Source organism: Dendrobates tinctorius, unplaced genomic scaffold (assembly GCF_039654945.1).
Source record: "Dendrobates tinctorius isolate UK_male_01 unplaced genomic scaffold, ASM3965494v1 ptg000008l, whole genome shotgun sequence".
Lineage (NCBI taxonomy): Eukaryota > Metazoa > Chordata > Amphibia > Anura > Dendrobatidae > Dendrobates > Dendrobates tinctorius.
The window spans coordinates 13,956,290-13,977,597 of record NW_027361676.1 but is presented as its reverse complement, the minus strand read 5'-3'; the positions used below and the strand labels follow the sequence as shown (position 1 = coordinate 13,977,597).

The 21,308-nt window shown below is 46.4% G+C and overlaps 1 protein-coding gene across 3 annotated transcripts in view; it reads right to left on the bottom strand.

Moving 5' to 3' along the window:
- ARFIP1 (ARF interacting protein 1) overlaps window positions 1–20,978 on the bottom strand; it is a 222,610-nt gene extending 201,632 nt beyond the window's left edge. For 2 of the 3 annotated variants that reach the window (XM_073576373.1, XM_073576375.1), the window contains exon 1: window positions 20,793–20,931. The gene's annotated coding sequence lies outside the window, so the exon portion shown is untranslated. Of the gene's footprint in view, window positions 1–20,792 lie in introns of all 3 variants that reach the window. The other variant, XM_073576376.1, reaches the window with a different exon arrangement.
- Window positions 20,979–21,308: the final 330 nt, after the last annotated feature.

Sequence of the window (21,308 nt, the reverse complement as noted above, 5' to 3'; positions counted from 1 at the left end):
AATAAAAGCATTGATTTTGGAAGAATGGACTATCAGTGAGGATTTGATCCAGAAGTTGATTGAGAGCATGCCAGGGAGAATTGCTGAGGTCCTGAAGAAGGGTCAACACTGCAAATATTGACTTGCTGCATTAACTCATTCTAACTGTCAATATAACCTTTTGTTACTCATAATATGATTGCAATTATATTTCTGTATGTGATATAAACATCTGACAAACACATAAAAACCAGAGGCCAGCAGATCATGTGAAAATATAATATTTGTGTCATTCTCTAAACTTTTGGCCATGACTGTACAGAGGAAGCTGCCAGTCAGCAGTGTGGGCAGGGACATACACAGCTCAGTATTCTGACCAGTTTCATGTATAGCAAGCAGTCCAACATTGGTGTTATCAGGCTCTCTGCCTCTACATCACGGTGCTCTCAGACTACATAGCAAAAACCTGCTGACAGATTCATTTAAATGGCAGCACAGTGGCTCAGTGGTTAGCACTGTTGCTTTGCAGCTATAGGGTCCTGTTTACAAATCCCACCAAGGACAACAACTGCAAGGAGTTTGAGTTCTCCCAGTGTTAGCATGGGTTTCCTTCCATACTCCAAAGACATACTGATAGGGAATGTAGGTTGTGAGCCCCCAATGGGGACAGTGATCTCTGTAGAGCGCTGTGGAATTAATGGTGCTCTATAAAGGAGTATAATAAAAAGCTCACAATGCCTACTTCAAAACATATCCATAAGGCGTCTTTAAACTGATGAGGCGCAAAGATGCTTTTTAACCTCCATCAGGCGGATCAGCATGTCTATACAGTGATCCACGTCAGAAAGTCTTCCTGATGTACACGTCAAGTCATAGTGTGATGTAGGATTTTAACTACTGAAACAGAAGCTACATCTGCAAAATTTAGTGGAAATTTCCAAACTAATTTGTACCATATGAACATACACTGAGATCATTCTGCGTTTCACAGATGTCAGTGTTTTCTGGGTGCCGAAACTGAAAAGAATATTGCCCACAAACCGCCTTCCAATTGGATAACAATAGCACACAGCCCATTGAATGGTGAGGACACAGTCTAAACTGTGACTGTGCAGCAGATTCCCGAGGGACAGCCTCAGGTTTCTAGCATGGATTCCACATACACACACATTTCATTTTTCCACAGTGTGAATGCACACTTAGCATACACCACCTTTAGGAACTGCATCGCATCACGTATTAGCCCCTTCGTGACCGGGCCAATTTTTTAACTTCTGACCAATGTCACTTTATGTGGTCATAACTCTGGAATGCTTCAACAAATCCCAGTGATTTTGAGAATGTTTTTTCGTGGCACATTACAATTTATGATAGTGGTAAATTTAGATTGATATATTTAGTGTTTATTTATTAAAAATATCAGAAACTTGACAAAAATGTAAAAAAAATTGCAATTTTCAAACTTTGAATGATTATCCCTTTAATCCAGATAGTCATACTACAGAAAAACATTAATAAATAACATTTCCTACATGTCTGCTTTACATCAGCACCATTTTTAAAATGCTAATCTGTTTTGTTAGCCTTTTGGGAGGTTTAAAAATGTAGCAATCATTTTTCTTTTTTTCAAGGAAATTAACAAAATTTATTTTTTTGAGGGACCTATCCAAGTTTCAAGTGACTTTAAGGGTGCTATATATTGGAAAACCCCAAGCATGATACCATTTTAAAAACTGCACCCCCTGACATATTGAAAACTGCTGTCAGGTAGTTTATTAACCCTTCAGGTGATTTTCAGGAATTAATGCAAAGTGGTATAGCTGGAATGAAAAAGTGTTTGTTTACCACCTAAATGTCACTAACTTCTGAACTGGCCGCTATAGCCAACAGACTCTAAAGGGCCTGTCACACTAAGGCCTCTTTCACACATCAGGTTTTCGCCGTCAGGCGCGATCCGGTGCTTTTGACAGAAACCGGATCCGGCTAAATGCAATGCCGGATCCGGTTTCCCCCCCATTGACTTGCATTTGCGCCGGATCGCCATGCGTTTCATCCGGTTTTCGCCGGATCCGGCAATGTGTCGCGATCCGGCGTCTGGAAAAAACGTCTACTGTAACGTTTTTTGTCTCCGGCGAAAAAGCCGGACACGCCGGATCCGGCGCGTCCGGCTTTTTCACACAATGAAAGCCTATGAGCGCCGCAATGCGCCGGATCCGGTTTTTTGGTCTGAGTATGCTCAGTAGCTCTGCCCACAAGACATATATAAAAGCAAGACAGTGGGACCCACAGCCACACCCAACATGCCACCCAAGAAAGCAACCAAGCGAAGCAGGAGAAGGCAGGAGACCACTGCAGCACCATCCGCACCACCACCACCCCAAATGGAGCAGCAAATAGAACATGCTGAGGAGGGGAGGCCAGCAGCAGATGAGAGACGGTAATTATCAAATCCCCCATTCCTCCAAACTAGGGCTATTGAATATCAAGATATTCATTGGCCCTTTGTTTCTCTTTATTCAACAGCCGCCCAATAGATGCAGCAGCAGCAGCAATGGCAGCAGCTGGAACACCACCCACAGGCATGGAGTGTGGCCACCAGGAAGACAGCACATCATCTTCTGGGAGCCCTCCCTCGCATCGTCAGCATTTGACGGTAAGTTTTTATTTCCAAAATCCATCTTCTCTGTAATATATGTCTATTCATTGCCTTTTATTTCAAAACAGGAATCACAAGATGAAGAGGAGCTCCCAGAAGAAGAAGGAAGGGGTGGACAGACATCTGGAGTGGGCTCACAATTGGTAAGTTTTTTGCATCAAACGCAGAAGCACAACATCACACTACACACAACACATAGAAAACAATGTTCTGCAGACCACACACAGCAAACAAATGCCTACATCCAAAGACATAACATTTTTTGTATTCTTCTCTAGTCTTCCCAATCTGGTGCTTGGCCAAGAGGTCCTCGCAGTGCCTCCCAGGGTCGTCGGCGACAGCAACGCGGCGGTCACCAGCGTGTAAGTATAAATATTTTTGCTTTGTTTTTTTGCACTTTTTATTTCATTTCTTTTGTGGAGGCTAATTATGTTATTTTTGTCTTTTTCTTTAACAGCCTTCACAGCATGCTCCCGACTCTGACGGTGAGGATGGAGGGACTGATGTGGACCGCCTCATCGATCTCGTCAGAGAAAGGGAGCCGCTCTGGAATATGGCTGACCGCCGCCACGCTGACCTGATCGTTACCCGACGACTCTGGGAGGAAATCTGTTCGCTCCTTGTGGGCCGCTGGGAGGACCTCGAAGCTCGGGCCCAGATTAAAGAGCGTAAGTATATACAGTACCGGTTGCTTGATGTAAACCAGTGTTTCCCGAACTCCAGTCCTCGTGGTCCCCACGGATCATGTGTTCAGGATTTCTATTTACTATGGAAATCCTGAAAACATGACCCCTGGGGACCATGAGGACTGGAGTTTGGGAAACACTGATGTTGTATACTAACCACTCCTTTCTCGTTTCAGGGAACAGAATTGTGAATCGGTGGCGGTCTGTGAGAGATCGTTTCAAGAAGGAGTTCAATAAAGAGATGCGGGCCCCGAGTGGATCTGGAGGACGCAGGAGCAAGTACAAGTACGCAGAAGCCCTGTCGTTCCTCCGGGAAACAATGGTCACCAGAAGGTAAATATTACACACCACATGTGAAAAAAAATGTTATATGTAAAATTTTTTTTCAGCCAGGGCCATACCATGTCAGTATTTTAACTGTTTTTTTTTCTCTTTATTCCACAGCACGGTGAGCAGCACTCGGGAGCCGGCACGATTGGACCCTTCTGAGGCGATCCCTGAGGAGACCGGCACCGAGGGACACTTCGACCGCCCCGGTACATCTGCACCTTCCCAGCCTTCCCACACATTCGACCAATCTGTCCCATCCACCAGCACAGGAGCATCGTGGCCGCCTACATTACATGAAGCTGCTGGTGAGGAGATCTCTTTCCCTTTACCCCACCCTTCTGCCCCTGCCACCTCTAGTACACCTGCGGGTACTGGGCGGCAGCGGCAGAGGGGTCAGGAAAAGACTTATGCGCCAGAGTTCTTGCATCTGAATGCATCTTTCCAGAACTGTCTCAAAGTCTTGTCAGAGCAAATCTCCGCAGGCTATCAGCAGATCAACTCCAGCATTCTGGAGGTGAAGACACTTCTGCAAACCATGCATTCAGAAGCAAGATCTTCGCCAAACCACACCTTTTTCAGGTCTGTTGTGGAGCGCATGGAAACGCTCTCTCCTGCCCAGCAGATGCATGTAATGCATTCATGCCACGCTGCTCTCCAGCAAGTTACCTCCCAACCTCCTCCTCCCACCACAGTAGTTCCTCCACCTGCACCCCCTCCAGCCACTTTCCATCCTCCCCCTCCTATTACATCTACACCCCCTCCAGCCACTTTCCATCCTCTCCCTCCTATTACATACCATCCACCTCCAGCCACTTTCCATCCTCCCCCTCCTATTACATACCATCCACCTCCCCAGCACCAGCAACCTCCCCAGCACCAGCAACCTCCCCAGCACCAGCAACCTCCCCAGTACCAGACATCTCCCCACTTCCAGCAACCTGCCCCGTACCAGACATCTCCCCACTTCCAGCAACCTGCCCCGTACCAGACATCTCCCCACTTCCAGCAACCTGCCCCGTACCAAACTCCTTCCCCATACAACTTGCCATCAACATCATCTGCTCCTACAGTCCCTGCCCAACCCTCCACTCCACCACCCACCACCTCTTCTGCTTCCCACATGTCCACCCATTCTGTAGTTTTTTCCACACCTTCACCTCTAACTGTTCCTTCCCCACCACGATCCCAGTCCTCTCTCCACACTCCCAGTGTCGAAGTGTCCCGCAGCCCCTACAGCAGTATTTCCACCACACACTACACAGATTTATAATGTGTGTATTTAAATAAAAATGACCAGTTTTATGGTTTCAGTTTTATAGTTTCAGAGTTTTATTAAACAAGTTTATTAAAATTTTAAAAAAGTTCACTAAAAAAAACATTTTTCAATAAAAGTTAAATTATTTTACACTGGTTGTCTGTCATTTCTTTCTGCGGCGAAAAAGGTTAAATACAGGGTATTTAAAAGGTGAAATGGTATTCAAAACTAGGTATATAACTGTGGGTAAATTTTAGCTTTTTGCCACAGTTGTGTTCCTGGTTGTGTTTGAAGCAAAGTATTTCACCTAAAAAGTTGTGTTTATTGTTGGTGATTTCCTAACAATGTACACAACTTTTGTTAAAAGGTGAAATACTTTGCATAAAACACAACCAGGTACACACCTGTGGCCTAAAGCTAAAAATAGAGACCATGACTAGATAGCCAACTTTGGTTGGCAAAGGTATATACTGTTGGTACAGAAGGTACACAAGTTTGGTTAGGGCACAAATCTTTCACACTCTGTCATCCTGCCAGTGTACTCTGCCTTGAGGTGACAAAGTATAGTGCAAAATTGTCCCTCATTACTGAAACCGTCACAGAACTTCTAGTGGTAATGTCATGGTAATCTTGCAAGGTGGTTTCTTCAGAGGTGTCCTCAATGGAAATGGGTTCCTTGCAGATAACAAAATTGTGGAGTACCACGCACGCTTTGATCACCTCGTCCACAGTTTCTGTCTTGAGGTTGATCGCAGTCAATAGGACCCGCCATTTGGCTGTCAGAATACCAAAGGTACATTCAACCATTCTTCTTGCTCTTGTGAGGCGGTAATTAAAAATGTGTTTTGGTCTTGTCAATCCTCTGCTAGAGTACGGTTTCAAAAGGTGTTCTGACAGCTGGAAGGCTTCATCCCCTACACAGACAAATGGCATAGGTGGACCAGATGTTTGCAACAGCGGTCTAGGTGGTGGGAACTGGAAGGTGTTTCCATACAGTTTACGCCCCATGGCAGACAGTTTGAAAACTTGAGAGTCATTGGAGCGGCCATAGGCCCCAATATCAACCGCAACAAATTTGTATTGCGCGTCAGCGATGGCCATGAGGACAATTGAAAAATATTTCTTGTAATTGAAATATTCCGATCCCGATCCAGCTGGCTTTACAATGCAGATAATGTTTCCCGTCCACAGCGCCCAAGCAGTTTGGAAACTGACATATCTGTTGAAACTTGTCAGCAATTTCAATCCACCTCTCTGTTGTGGGCTCTGGTAAAAACTCTTCAGCTAAGGAGTCCCACAGTGCACGGCATGTGTACTTCACAATTCCAGATATGGTGGAAATCCCGAGTCTGTACTGGAAATGCAGTGACGAAAGGGATTCTCCAGTTGCAAGAAATCTGTGGGGAATTAAAAAACAATAAATTAGTTTTAAATCACAGCATTACATACCAAAACTGACCTATAACACTTGGAGATACAAATTACCACCAACAAGATTGCAGTGAAAGTGTGCTCTGATGCGATCATATCCAATAAATGTGGCTTACCTTAAAGTCACCATCAGACGCTCTGCGGGTGAAACAGAGAAGCGGCAATAGGTGTCCGCTTTTCTTATGAGGTGTGCAATGCGCTCCACCAAGTAATCAAAATTCTCCATTTTCATCCTAACATATCCAAAAAATGTATCCGGGTTTCGTCGAAGGTCCATGCAAAGTGTAGAATAGACCCCACGCGTCATTCTCTTGGCTATGATGGGGTGGATCCACAAACGTCGTCTACGATGCCTGATGCGCTGCTGTCTCGCTCTCTCCTTCTCCAGAACAATCACCCTCAAACGATTTGCCTCCGCTGTAAAATCCGCCAAATTCTTCAAAATATTTCCAATGACAACATCCATCTTCGCCAGTAACTTGCTCTTCTCTCCAACCTGCACTTTCTCCTCTACAACCTGTCAAAGAAGGGCTGTAGGAACATGCTATATATAGTTTTCCAGTAGCCAATCCCGTTCGGAAGGCCACAAGGGTCAATTTTAAAAACCGGATCCGGCGTAATCCGTCGAAAAACGGATAGAAAAAATGGATGAACCGGATGAGACGGATCCGGTTTTGTCTGTCCAGAAAAAGACGGATCAGCCAGAAAACCGGATCCGTCACATCCGGTTTTACGAAACATTTGCCGTATCCGGCGTTCCGGCACGACGCCGGATCGCGCCTGACGCCGAAAACCTGATGTGTGAAAGTAGCCTAAGCGATATCTCTAGCAATATCGCTATAACTTGTGACGATATAGCGATATTGCTAGCGATATTGCTGTGTCTGATACTTACCTACGACCGCTCCCCCGCTGGTTATCGCTGATCACGCGAGAACGTCCTGGACTGTTTCTCGTCGTCAGATTCCTGCGGCGCTTCCTGTGGAGAGACGAGCGTGGACGCGGGCGGGAGGACGTCAGGATCGCCTAGTGTGACAGGTAAGTAGCAACCCCAGCGATGTCGCTGGTGAGATCTGCCTGTGTGGCAGCTCACTAGCGACCACTTAGCGATGCACCAGCGATCCTGACCGCGTCATATCGCTGGGCGGGATAGCTGGTGCATCGCTAAGTGTGACAGTACCTTAAGGCCGCTATTTGGCCATGAACTGCTATGGCAAACATCAGGACCACACAACCATGATCTCGGTGTGTCAATCAGATTAAAGTGCAAGCCCCCACAATCTATTAACCATTTATTTGATGTCACTTTTGACAGCAGCAACTAAGGGGTTAAACAGATATGGATGGTGCCAACACTGATCATTTGCTGCTGGATTGTCACCTGTATGGGGATGATATTCCCTTATATCTCAGGTCAGTAAATATACATATTTGCTGTCACGAAGGGGTTAATAAGCTTCAAAACAAACTCAAAAAGCTGATAAGCAGACAAGAAGAAACCCCCACACATGTACTGTTTATCATGGCTAAAGATAACAGTTCAGCCACATCAGTAAAGTATAAAAACAGACAATGTTAGGATTACTGTACCAAACACATGATACTACACAGCAGCATGAAGAATCAGACTGGCAAATCCAGACTCCATCCTCCTCTCTGCCCCCTCCCACAGTCACTCCTAGGCCTCAGCTGGGTGTGCTGGACACGTACACGGCAGTGATGGAGCTGCACATGTGTCACAGCTCCACATCCCGCCAGCCTCACAGAAAAGACAACCCGGGAGGCTGCAGAGCACTGCTAGCTGAAACATGCCCAGCCAGGGGGACAGCAGCACCCAACACCCCCAAATCTAACACATATGTCCTAATCCCCACATACAATATATACTGGAAATAGCTCTTATTAGAGAGATCATCGCCCCCATTTTTGTTTTTACATAGTTTACAGGTTATTTCAAAGTTGTTATCAATTAAAACCATGTGTCCCAAATGTGGAAGCTTCCTGACAATCCCTTATTTCTAGATGCCATCAAAAATACCGACCTCTTCACAGCAGGGCAAGTAGCCATTCTCGACAGTCAAAAGACTGTAGCCTTTAAAGGGTTACTCCACACTTAAATATTTATTGCTAGAAATTAGTGAATGTTTTGACAATCGAATTTGTCAGGTTTGGAAAATTTGTTTGTTTTTTTTAAATTGAATTTGCACCAAATAAGTTTGCCATGAACTGCAAGTACTCTAATTGTTCTGAAAAGTGGTCTGTAGCATTTAGCACAAAATCACAAACATCCTTAGTAACGTCAAAGAGTCCCCATCATAAAAATAGATAGGGACCCAGGAGTAACCAACAGCCCAATTAATAACAGTGCATTGGCAGACAATGTGTTTTGTTTTTTTGTTTGCTTTTTTACAGAAAAACAAAAGTGGGTCCAAAAATTATCCATCATTTGTGATCAGATAAACAGTCACATGTAGAAAACTGACTCAAATTTACAGTGCCTTGTATGGGTATGTGCACACAGAGTCTTTTACACTTGGGCAAACCCACTGAGCTTTCCAAAGGAAGGCATTTCAGGACTTGTCGGTAATTTTTTTCCTCTAGTGTCTTTTTGGTCATTTCCAGAGCCCATGCTTATTCATTTTTAACAGTCTTCTTTTTACTAGCGTTTTCCAGTCATTTTTTTCCCAATCAATAATTAAGAAATTGCTAGGAGGTTTCTGACGTGAAAACACAAACTACTCAAAAAGATGCCCGACATCTTCTGAGCCTTCCCATTTTCTTGCACTGGAAAGCATAGAGCACTCCGGATCAGAAGATCCCTGCAGAATGGTCAGGTCACATATTTTAGCTGTTTGGCATCTTTTGACACCTGAAGCACTTAAAAAGAACACTATACAGTTTTATACAGAAACGTATATCTTCCTTCTTTTGAGTGTTTTCTGAGCACTTTTTCAGGTGGATTACAGTAGAAAACTGCCAAAAAAAAAAAAAAAAAAATGATGTGTGAACATACCCTTACGAGGATCAAATCATATACTGTTTGAATTCATCGGGACCTACAAATTTCATAAAATCTGACTCGAACTCAATCATCTGGAGATCTTACTGATCTGCCCAATATAGAACCACCTCTTTAAATTGGTATTTTATCTCCAACATTTAGGTTGGGTCCATAGAATATGCCACAAAAATGCCTGATAGTTACAGGTCGTATATCGGTGACTTGCACTATCTGGGACAATGGAGGTCCTGGGACCCAAAAGTAACTATTTAACACAAAATCTTTTACACATTTTCTGGTCATTATATGACATGTACCCTACATTTTATTTTACTAATTTACCACTTTGTGGGTTCTAATTCTTGTTGTATGCGCAAACCAGTAGGTTGTTCGATAATCCTCTTACTAGCTAGTGTGACTTTCTAGGAACATGAATGGTAAGACTGTCAAGTCATGGTTTGGTATTCAGGAATCTGGGCCTATGATAAAGCAAGGACGAGCGCTCACTTGTGGGTGCGTTTCCTCCCAAACACGACATGCTTTCGAATCACATCACAGCTCTCATTGTGTAAAATGCTGCACTTGGACTTTTTTTTGGAGTGAAACAAAGGCTAAATAAAGTAGTTATGAAAATTAAAATTGTCAGTCTAAGGCTGGTTTCACATTAGCGCATTTTCAGCGCGCGCACGGCCGGGGGTAGCTCCGCCCCCGAGCCGGCTCTCTGCCCGGCGTGCCCGCCCCTTCCTTGTAGCGCCGCCTCCTAGCGGACAGCGGCGCCTGCGATCGGCGCACCCTATCTTTAGCATAGGGTGCGCCGATCGTGCGCAGGCCGTGCGCTAGTTGCGCTTTGACCTGCGCCGCGCACTTTTGACGGTGCGCCGTGCGCGCCAAAATCCGAAAAGTTTGATTTTGGCGCGCACGGCGCACCGTCAAAAGTGCGCAGCGCAGGTCAAAGCGCAACTAGCGCACGGCCTGCGCACGATCGGCGCACCCTATGCTAAAGATAGGGTGCGCCGATCGCAGGCGCCGCTGTCCGCTAGGAGGCGGCGCTACAAGGAAGGGGCGGGCACGCCGGGCAGAGAGCCGGCTCGGGGGCGGAGCTACCCCCGGCCGTGCGCGCGCTGAAAATGCGCTAATGTGAAACCAGCCTAAGACTAAGGTCTCAAATAGCAGAACTACTGGGAAACCAGCACAAAATGCAATGCAAGTAAAATAGCATGGCTGGGAAAAGAAAAAACAGCAAAAAATAAACAAGACACATTCATCAAGTTCACTCGAGGGATGGGAGAGGACAAAGGGAAGGAACATCCATAATGTATGAGAAAGTCTGACCTAGAGATCAGGTCATTAACTCCTGATCCTGAGTGTCAATCAACTGGATCAACATTCAGAACAAGAGTTTCACACGTACACAAGTTCTTATATTTTCTTCTATGGTGACTGAACCTTCTGGCAGTTTTTTTTTTTTTTTTTTTTACATTAAACAGTATTTGGCCAAACTTCTTGTATGGGTCATTTATTTACAGTAATCATATTCCTCCTTAGACATCACCTCTTAGGCTGAGTTCACACGTGGCGTTTTTTTCGCGTTTCCACGGCGGTTTTAACCGCGCGATTTTGCCGCGAAAACGCGAAAAATAAGCATCCCATGCATTCCTATAGGATTCCGCAATGCTGTGCTAATGCTGCGGTTTTTACCGCGGTGGAATAGCTTCGCGGTAAAAACCGCAGCATGCTCATTAATTTGCGGAATCGCGGCGATCCCACACCCATAGGAATGCATTGTTCCGCTTACTTCCCGCATGTGGCTGTGCACACCATGCGGAAAGTAAGCAGAACATTTGCGGATGGTACCCACGGTCCGGAGGAGAGGAGACTGTCCTCCGGGCTTTGGGTACCATATCCCTGTAAAAAAAAAAGAATTTAAAAATAAAAAATATTCTTATTCTCACCTTCTGGCGTCCCGCGCAGCCTTCCCGCTTCTCTTCACGCTCTCGTTCCCAGTAGTCCTTTGCGAAAATGCCCACGATGGCGTCCGTTCTCGCGGTCATCGCGAATAACCGCGAGACATCGCGATCCCGCGAGAACGGACGTCATCGCGATCCCGCGAGAACGGACGTCAACGCGGGCATTTTCTCAAAGGATTACTGGGAACGGATGCGCGGGACGTCGGAAGGTAAGAATAACACCATTTTTTTATTTTTTTTTTTACATTCTATCTTTTACTACTGATGCTGCATAGGCGGCCTCAGTAGTAAAAAGTTGGTCACACTCGTCAAACACTATGTTTGACGAGTGTGACCAACCTGTCAAATCAGTTTTCCAAGCGATGCTACAGATCGCTTGGAAAACACTAGCATTCTGCAAGCTAAATACGCTTGCAAAATGCTAGTTTTTCCGCGGGAAAATCGTGGGAATTTAAAATGCGATTTTCCCGCGGACTGGAATTCCGGAATTCTCGCGGTAATTTCCGCAAGAGTTCCGGTACGTGTGCACTTAGCCTGAAGATTGAAATGTAATTTTTTAAATATTTCTTTATAATTAAGATCTCCAATGCCTCTTTATCAGTGAGTGAGTGGGGTTTAGGAATAGGAAGAGGCCGGGAGCACACATGCGAGGAATATGGCAGAGTCTCGCATGTTTTTTTTTTTTTTTTTATCAAATAGATGTTTATTAATCAGAATTCAAAATACAGAATATACAGTAAATCTTCCACAAACAATAGATTTACAAATTGAACATCCCTGTTCCCCCCTCCCACCCCCCCTTGTAGACAGCTATATAACTCTTTTCTCCATAAGATTTCTCTTACACCGTAATTTACCATTAGTCATCCTCTTTACCCATATTATCAAACCATACAAAACAGAAATGTTCCTATGTCCGGGTATTAATGGTTTATCTACAACACCAGCATTGTAAAATATAGCACATTCCCATCAGTTAACTGTACCGTATTGTAACCAGGGATTCCACAACCTCTCATAGGTTTTAGAATTGCCTCTTTTAGCATACATCCTTTCCTCCAGCTGGATGATACAAGACACCTGTTTCACAAACTCTCTCCCAGAAGGTGGTTCTTTCCTGATCCAGTTCCTCGCAATCAGCTTCCTTGCTACATATAGTAGTCTGGCTGTAGCAAGCTTTGCACTATTAACTATTTCAATTTCCTCCACATATCCCAGTATGCAGACCAGTGGGTTTTTGGGTATAACACTACCGTAAGCCCCTTCTATTCTGTTAATGACATTAAACCAGAACGCAGATAGCCTGGGACAAGTCCACATCATATGAAGGATTCCGGCATCAGACCCCCCACATCTTGGACAGTCAGAGTTGTCTCTCAGCCCCATTTTAAACGTCAGAAGGGGGGTACGGTACACACGATGGATCACAAAGATGCGACAACCTAGCTGGTTCACTCACAGTGAGTTTGGGGACATATTCTAGGACGCTGTCCCATACCTCGTCAGTCATCACCCCAATCTCTCCCTCCCATTTGGATCTTGCTTTAAGTGGGAACCCCATTAAATGTGTATGCAATATATCTTTGTAGGTGTTAGAAATTACCCCTTTTGTAAGTCCAGCACCACCACATATATAGTCCAACACTATGTCAGATTGTATCTGCAGGTTTCTGGAAAGTTTTTGAGCCGTAATGGCATGCCGTAACAGACAGTAGTGGTACCATTCAGAATCCGGCAACTGAAACTCACTCTGTAATTGCACAAACGGTCTCAGTTCCCCGTTACCCATAAACTTAGACATTAATGTCAGCCCCCTACGTTTCCAGCCTTCCAGTCTCCCAAGTTTCCGAATCTCTGGGAGGTTACTATTATCCCACATAACTGTGAATCAAGTCAACCCGGTCACCCCTCTCACCCACTTTAGTCTGTTCCACAGGTCTTGTAAGAGTCGCAGAGTGGGACACCCGTCTCCCATTACACAAATCTTCCCATCCTCTAGGCCAAGTATCAATGGGCTTCTATTTAGTACGTATTCCAGCACTCCTCTGATGACGCCTGCTTTCTCTTGATTAGACCACCCTCTGAGATGTTGACTTTTGGGCAGCTAAAAAAATACAATTCCGGATTTAGTAGTGCCAGTCCCCCCTCATCCTTTGGTCTTTGCAAGGTTTCAAGCCTTATTCTAGGTCGTTTCTTACCCCATACCAAGGCCCTAAACAGTGAATTCACCACTCCGAACCTTTTCTGCGGTATCCAGATTGGGGAGTTGTGTAATATATATATAAAAGCTTGGGCATTAAAACCATTTTAAGTAGATTAATCCTTCCCACCACCGACAAGTGTAATTTGTTCCAAGTATCCACCTTAGTTCTTAGAATTGCCAGTAGAGGTACTAGATTAGTATTAAGGTACTCAGTCACTGGTAGAGAAACCTGTATTAACATGCGAGACTCTGCTATGTTTCTCGCATGTGTGATCCCGGCCTAATATGAAATATATGAGAGGTGAGTGATGGCCGAATCACTGCTAACGTACAGCAGCACTATATTAATTCCTTGGACATTTACGCTTGGGAAAAAAAAAAAAAAAAAAAAATGCAAAAATCGTAATTTTTAGGCATTTGTGAAAAAAAAAAGCTATTGGAAAAAAGTTAGTGTGAACATTCCACAAGGGTCACAAAGATGGCCAGGATTATATTGAAACTGAGCTTGTTGATGTGGTATTTAGAGTTATTTCTGCTTCACAATCCACACACACAAAATTTTTTAAAAAGTATGCTTGAAAGAAAAAACCCTCCATATTTGACTACTGAATCAAGTGATGCATGAAAATACTCCATATAAAAAAAAAAATTTAAAGCCACAAAAATATGTGAATGTGTCTTTAGAATCTAGGAGGCACAAAGCATAGGTACTAAATGTCAGGAAGCAGAGCGTTTGCAGTTTGGTAATTCATGGAAACTGAGACTCAGTAGTAACTTACAAAGGTTGCCTAATGTGAAAAAAGTACTGCTCAGCCTTGCACAACACCTTTTCTTCTTTATTATTATTATGCATTTATATAGCGCCATTTATTCCATGGCGCTTTATATGTGAAAAGGGGAAATATAGACAAGTATAATAAACATGTGTAAGAGAATAGACACACAAGTACATGGTGAGGGGGGTCCTTGCCCATGAGGGCTCACAGTCTACAGGGATGGGTGAGGATACAGTAGGAGAGGGTAGAGCAGGTCGTGCGGTGGTTCAGTAGACCGAGGATCATTGCAGGCTGTAGGCTTGTCGGAACAGGTGGGTCTTCAGGTTCTTCTTGAAGGTTTCCGTTGATGGTGAGAGTCTGATGTGTTGCGGCAGAGAGTTCCAGAGTATGGGGGAAGCACAGGAGAAGTCTTGTATGCGGTTGTGAGAAGATGAGATAAGGGGGGTGTAGAGAAGGAGATCTTGAGATGATCGAAGGTTGCGTGCGGGTAGGTATCTGGAGACCATGTCACAGATGTATGGAGGAGACAGGTTGTGGATGGCTTTGTATGTCATGGATAGGGTTTTGAATTGGAGCCTCTGGGCAATAGGAAGCCAGTGAAGGGCCTGGCATAGGGGGGAGACAGGTGGATTAATCGGGCAGCAGAGTGTAGGATGGACTGGAGTGGTGCCAGAGTTCTAGAGGGGAGGCCAGAGAGTAGGAGGTTGCAGTAGTCGAGGCGGGAGGTAAGAGCATGCACTAGTGTTTTTGTGGTTTCGTGGTTGAGGAATGAGTGGATCTGGGAAATATTTTGGAGTTTGAGGTGGCAGGAGGAGGCAAGGGCTTGGATATGTGGTTTGAAAGAGCGCAGAATCGAGGGTCACCCCAAGGCACCGAGCGTGCGGGACTGGAGAAAGTGAGTGGCCATTGACATTAATGGCTAGGTCTGGTGGAGGGGTAGAGTGAGATGGGGAAAGATAATGAATTCTGTTTTGTCCATGTTCAGTTTGAGAAAGCGAGCAGATAAGAAGGCTGAGATAGCAGACAGACATTGTGGGATTTTGGCAAGTAAGGAGGCGAGGTTGGGTCCAGATAGGTAGATCTGCGTGTCATCGGCGTAGAGGTGATACTACACCGTGGGATTTTATGAGCTGTCCCAAGCCGAAGGTGTAGATGGAGAATAGTAGGGGTCCTAGGACTGAACCTTGAGGAACACCGACAGACAGGGGGTGAGGTGAGGAGGTGGTGTGTGAGAGGGAGGCACTAAATGTTCGGTCTGTTAGGTATGATGAGATCCAGGATAGGGCCAAGTCTGTGATGCCAAGAGATGAGAGAATCTGTAGCAGGAGGGAATGGGCCACGGTCTTGAAGGCAGAGGACAGGTCCAGGAGAAGGAGGACAGAGTAGTGTCGCTTGCTCTTGGCGGTTAGTAAGTCGTTAGTGACTTTAGTTAGGGCAGTTTCAGTTGAGTGATGCGGTCGGAAGCCAGATTGTAACCGGTCAAAGAGGGAACAGGCGGAGAGGTTGGAGGACAGTTCAAGATATACATGCTGTTCCAGTAGTTTTGAGGCGTAAGGGAGAAGAGATATCGGGCGATAGTTAGACACAGAGGATTCAAGGGAGGGCTTCTTTAAATTTAATGTGTACTATTGAATACTTTTCACTCGAAAACTTGTTTTTAATTTATAGAGGGGGAAAGAAAACAAACAAACAAAAAAAAAACAGTAGACAGTTTCAAAATATACCGTACTTTTAATCCATTTGCTACCTGAAAAATTAAACAATGACAAACTGATATCAACTATGTGCAAAAGTATAGCTTTTCAGCCTCCAAATGTATGCAGCTGCACTCTTTTTAGGATCTATACTTTTCTTTTTATGCTTAAAGAGGGTATCTTGGACTTTATAAATAACAAAAATGTACCTAAGCACTAAAAGGCAGGTAATTGCCCCTTATCTTCTGACTGTTGCGTCATTCTTCCCTGTCACAGAGTGGTCACATAACGCTCCTGCCGGGGGTTCAGCTGCCTCTGTTGACTCAAGGGGGCGGAACTTCCGAGGTCATTCCGAGGGACAACCAGGTCTCCCAGTTAGGCAGAGGGGATCCGGCTATCAATTAGGCTGTGTGCACACGCTGCGGATTAGGTGCGGATTCATCCGCACGGATTTTGTAAAATCCGCAGGTCAAAATACCTGCGGTTTTACCTGCGGATTGCTCTGCGGTTTTGCCCTGCGGTTTTTCATCTCCTCAATGGAGGAGATGGCAAACCGCAGGGGAATCCGCAGAAAGAATTGACATGTCAATTCTTTCTGCGGATTGAAAACTGCAGATAATCTGCGCGGAAAAATCCACACCGTCTGCATTGCGGTTTTTGATTCCTATAGGGAATCATGGTACTGTACACCGCAGCAAAAACTGCAGCGTGTGCACACAGCCATGATTTTGGATGTCCCGCACTGTCGACAGAGCGGAAAAGAAGCCTCCACTCTGTAGACTTGACGTCAGCGGAAGCTTCTACATCACTGGCAAGAGTGGTCTGTGACTACTCTGTGCCAGGGAAGAATGGCGGCGTGCACAACAGGCAGGTAAGCTGCAATTACGTTGCCTGTTAGTGCCTAGGTACATTTTTGCTTTTTTCCTCTTAAGTCGCGGATACCATATAGCTAGGGCTTTACAGTAATGTGTTTCGTTCCTCAGCTTTCTCTGAAACGTTGCGCTAATAAACACATTTGCACAACAGGTCTGTGACTTGCTGTTGCGTGACTATTTTAGAGCTACGATTTTGCTATAGCTAAAGCAGGCAAATTGCAGGCAAGTCGCAAGTGAGTTGCATTTCAAGACTTGAAAGGCGACTTGCATGGAAGTCTATGGCAAGTGTGTCGCCTGTAACTAGCAACACAAAACTAAATATATTTGGAATCAGATGTCCCTCTGGGTCGTAGGTCGCAATGCGACTCCATATGAGATCACTACCTACAATGTGTCGCTGCGGTTCACTGTCGTGCAACATGTCGCTGTGCTGCCTCAATGATTAAAATCAGTAGAGCAAAAAAAGTGTGTCTACGGCCAGGGTCACACTTGCAAGTGCAATGCGAGAAACTGACGAGAGTCTCTCGCATCAATACCCGGCACTGCCGCTGGCACTCGGGACCAGAGTGTGCAGCTGCATGTATTTCTTTGCAGCTGAACGCTCCGGTGCCAAGTGCCGACGGCAGTGCCAGGTATTGATGCAAGTTTCTCGTGTGACCCCAGCCTACATCAGAGACTGGCTGCATAATTGTAGCCGTGTACATTTTACATCGAAACTATGTGAAATGACAGAGAACACAACCGTTGGGGAGCTAGTGTGGTGCAACTCAACTGACTAGTCTGAGGCAAGTGCCCAGTGGTTCCCCCTAGATTCACATCATACAGATTTTTTTTTATCCTGGTGGAATCTGAGCATGACTGGTTGTTTTTTTTTTTTTTTTTACATCTGCAGCATGTAAATTCTGGCAGCGTTTTTTTTACCTATTGAAAGCAATGAGAAATTGCAAAAATGCTGAAAAATGACAGCATAGCATTTGTACTGCGTTTCTGGCAGCGTTTAGTAATACTGCCTGTACACACGTCACACATGGAATATGACCGTAAAAAAGCAACTGTGTTTTATATGCAAAGACACCAAATCTGAACATGTCCTGAAGTCAGATTTCATTCACTACTGTGACAAGATTTAGTTTGTTGTACGTCTGCAAAAAAAACAAAAAACCCACATGCACCTCCAACAGATTTCAGGAGCCCCCTAAGCTAGTTGTGAGAGACAGACACACATCCCCACTGTGACCGGGCACTCCGCAGCAGGGACCTTTGTCTGGACTCAATATCCTGGTTCTTTCTGCAACTTCCTTTTCCTTATCTCTTTTTTTGCAAAACAACCATATTGTTAAGATCTTTGCTGTCACCTGGGGCAATAAACTGCAGAGTTCACATATATGATAACTCTCTACATGGAGCACACATTAACCCTTAAACTACACAAGTCCAGCCATCCCTCTCAGCCTATACCTCCCTGCTGCATTGTACTGGGCTCAGACAAACCTCACGGAGCCTCCGGCTCCAGAAATCTTTTCTTCCGGCAGATAAGCATAAAGCAGCACTAGTCCCATCACACAACCGGCAGCAGATCCTCAGCACGGGATTATCCACCATCTGTCCTACTTTATTCATCTTACCACTGTGACAAGTAACTGTGCCAATACAGTCACTTACTGATGAGCACGTGGGAAAGGTTTCACCATGCCAAGCATTGTAGAGGCATGCAGCCAGGAGACGAGCCATCCATGGGGAAAGATGCTGCACACCACATGGATTCCCAGAGAGTCTTTAGATCTGGATAATGTCCCCACCAATTTAAACCTTGTAATGAAGTATTTTGGTCAATACCTCATTGCCATCTGTGCCTGTGAGCAGCGCTATCGGCATCACGTGACTCCTGCTGCAGCTGCCAATCAAGCCGACCGCCGGTTCCCTTAGCCCTCACCCCAGTCTGTCAAATGACATGAAACATAACACACGTATGACTCACTCAGATGTCTGTTTTCCACATGGGCAGTATCTGGAATACGCACCAATTTTAGACTATGGAGTGGTCACACGTCTGCATTTTATACTTTTTTGTTGAAGATGTGTCCGCAAACAAAACAAGTCTGTTTTTGACCCAAGTCAATGAAAAGAATTACCCATAGAAGTCTATGGGTCCAGAAAATTCCTGGACAGCAAACGTATGCCCTTGTAATGGCAAATGTGAAGGAAAAAAGACACCGATGGTAAAAGCCGACTCACGGACCAAACACTGATGAAAATCAGATCACTTTTTTCATGTACAAGTGAAATCACCGACGTCTAGATGAGGCCTAAGGAAGGGTTCACACAGAGCATTTGACATTTGCTGCACGTCGTCAGCACAGCAAACAGCCATGTGTGGTGTTAGAAGGACAGCCCTCCAGCGGTCAGCTGTCATTAGACAGAGGGCTGTCTATAAGAGACCTCTCAAGTCAGTTGTAGACCTATACCTCATAATCAAACGACAAAAAAATGCCCTGAAATCAAGTCCCCAAATAAAAGCCAAGTGTGTGCACCCAGGGGCTCCTGGACAACACGGTCAGTATGGCAGCCAGGATAAAGGTTTACGGGGGATGTGTCTTGGGTACATTGAGGGTGGATGTCTGTTTAGAACTCCAGGCTCCATGGTGGTGGGTGATACTTCGGGGGCAGGCAAAGGAAGGGCAGCGCACTAGAGATCCTGGGTCCAGGCAGGCATTGGGCTCTTCAGGTGTCACAGTTTCGAGCACTACAGAAGCAGACAGAGGCTGGGCAGTGGGCATGAGATCCCAGGGGCAGAGGCCGGATACCTTAGGGAAATTAAGGGGAAGGGGGAAGAGGTGGAGGACAGGATAAGTGCTGGGCATCCCTGGTGGCAGACACTGATGTATCTGGGGGGGCACAGGCCGGCAGAGCACAGCACTGGGCACGCCAGGGGGGGCACAGGCCGGCAGAGCACAGCACTGGGCACGCCAGGGGGGGCACAGGCCGGCAGAGCACAGCACTGGGCACGCCAGGGGGGGCACAGGCCGGCAGAGCACAGCACTGGGCACGCCAGGGGGGGCACAGGCCGGCAGAGCACAGCACTGGGCACGCCAGGGGGGAGCACAGGCCGGCAGAGCACAGCACTGGGCACGCCAGGGGGGGCACTGGCCGGCAGAGCACAGCACTGGGCACGCCAGGGGGGGGCACAGGCCGGCAGAGCACAGCACTGGGCACGCCAGGAGGGGGCACAGGCCGGCAGAGCACAGCACTGGGCACGCCAGGGGGGGGCACAGGCCGGCAGAGCACAGCACTGGGCACGCCAGGGGGGGCACAGGCCGGCAGAGCACAGCACTGGGCACGCCAGGGGGGGCACAGGCCGGCAGAGCACAGCACTGGGCATACCAGGGGGCACAGGCCGGCAGAGCACCAGGTATCCCAGGAGGAAGAGGCTGGCACAGCACTGGGTAACCCAAGGGGGCGGAGGCTGGGCAGAGCACACCACTGGGTATACCAGGGGGCACAGACAGGCAGAGCACACCACTGGGTATACCAGGGGGCATAGGTCGGCAGAGCACCAGGTATCCCAGGAGGAAGAGGCTGGCACAGCACTGGGTATCCCAAGGGGACGGAGGCTGGGCAGAGCACACCACTGGGTATACCAGGGGGCACAGGCCGGCAGAGCACACCACTGGGTATACCAGGGGGCATAGGTCGGCAGAGCACCAGGTAACCCAGGAGGAAGAGGCTGGCACAGCACTGGGTATCCCAAGGGGGCGGAGGCTGGGCAGAGCCCCACAGGAGACAGAACATACTAGTATGGGAATCACAATGAAGAAGTGTGGGGAGCACAGGGAGCCCGATGTGGTTAGTGGCCAGCAGTCCTCCCATACAGGTGCACGCTCCCGCCTACCTGTTGCTGCACACACAGAAGTTCAGTGATGGCCACCTGCATCCTCTTACCTGATGGTGACGTCTGTCCCTCCTCCACGTCTCTGCACCGGACTCCCCTATTACGCGCAGGTCTTCTTTGGCCAACTGAATGACCCTACCCACGCACCGAAACTTCCAACGCCACCCGGAAGTGTAGCCGCTCAGCGGCCTCTCTAGCCACCAACTATCAGCTCTATGATCCGGATTTACAGCTGAAGTCAGTGCATGAAACGTGTCGTCCTCTACAAAGATGGCCGCTGGGTTGGGCACGTTGATAGGAGTTGCCGCCCTCTGCTGCTTGGAGGAGGAATTGCTTGGCTGGTTGAAGGAGGTGAAGTATCTGTGAGGAGTTTTGAAAAGAAATATTTGGATTATTTCTGTACCTTGTTGTTTTATTATTCAGATATTCTAATAATGTTAGCATATTTTTCCCCTCATGTGTGGGGTGAATATCATTTAGATTTTTTCCTAACAAAGGACCACTATAATTTAAAAATAAGCTCTTCGTTCTGTTCCTTCTTTATGGGAGTGGGACTAGTAACAGCA